This window comes from Neoarius graeffei, chromosome 15 (genome assembly GCF_027579695.1).
Source record: "Neoarius graeffei isolate fNeoGra1 chromosome 15, fNeoGra1.pri, whole genome shotgun sequence".
Classification (NCBI taxonomy): domain Eukaryota; kingdom Metazoa; phylum Chordata; class Actinopteri; order Siluriformes; family Ariidae; genus Neoarius; species Neoarius graeffei.
Genome location: NC_083583.1, coordinates 58,375,521 through 58,376,529, shown reverse-complemented (window position 1 = coordinate 58,376,529; position 1,009 = coordinate 58,375,521).

The window sequence follows — 1,009 nt, the reverse complement described above, 5'->3', positions numbered from 1 at the left end:
ATTTTCTATCCTCTGTTTATCCTGTAATGATGCTGCTGGAATCTTAATTTCCCTGAAGGAACCCTCCCAAAGGGATAAATGCAGTTCTATCTAATCTAATCTAATCTAATCTAATCTAATCTAATCTAATCTTATCTAATCTAATACTTAATTTAATTTATCTAAAAGTTTTTTCTCTATTTTCTATTCTCTGTTTATCCTGTAATGATGCTGCTGGAATCTTAATTTTCCTGAGGAAATCCTCCCAAAGGGATCAATAAAGTTTTATCTAATCTAATCTAATCTAATCTAATCTAATACTTAATTTAATTTATCTAAAAGTTTTTTCTCTATTTTCTATTCTCTGTTTATCCTGTAATGATGCTGCTGTAATCTTAATTTCCCTGAGGGAACCCTCCCAAAGGGATAAATACAGTTCAATCTAATCTAATCTAATCTAATCTAATCTAATCTAATCCAATTAAATATTTAATGTATCTAGAAGTTTTTTCTCTATTTTCTATTCTCTGTTTATCCTGTAATGATGCTGCTGTAATCTTAATTTCCCTGAGGGAACCCTCCCAAAGGGATCAATAAAGTTCTATCTAATCTAATCTAATCTAATCTAATCTTATCTAAAAGTTTTTTCTCTATTTTCTATTCTCTGTTAATCCTGTAATGATGCTGCTGGAATCTTAATTTCCCTGAGGGAACCCTCCCAAAGGGATCAATACAGTTCTATCTAATCTAATCTAATCTAATCTAATCTAATCTAATCTAATCTAATCTAATCTAATTAAATATTTAATTTATCTAGAAGTTTTTTCTCTATTTTCTATTCTCTGTTTATCCTGTAATGATGCTGCTGTAATCTTAATTTCCCTGAGGGAACCCTCCCAAAGGGATAAATACAGATCTAATCCAATCCAATCCATTAAATTGTGCCTTTTAGCCCTTGCTCGCTAGCATTTCCTCACTGGTGTAAACACAGTAGGCTTATAATAAAGCAGTAATAACAGACTGTAATGCT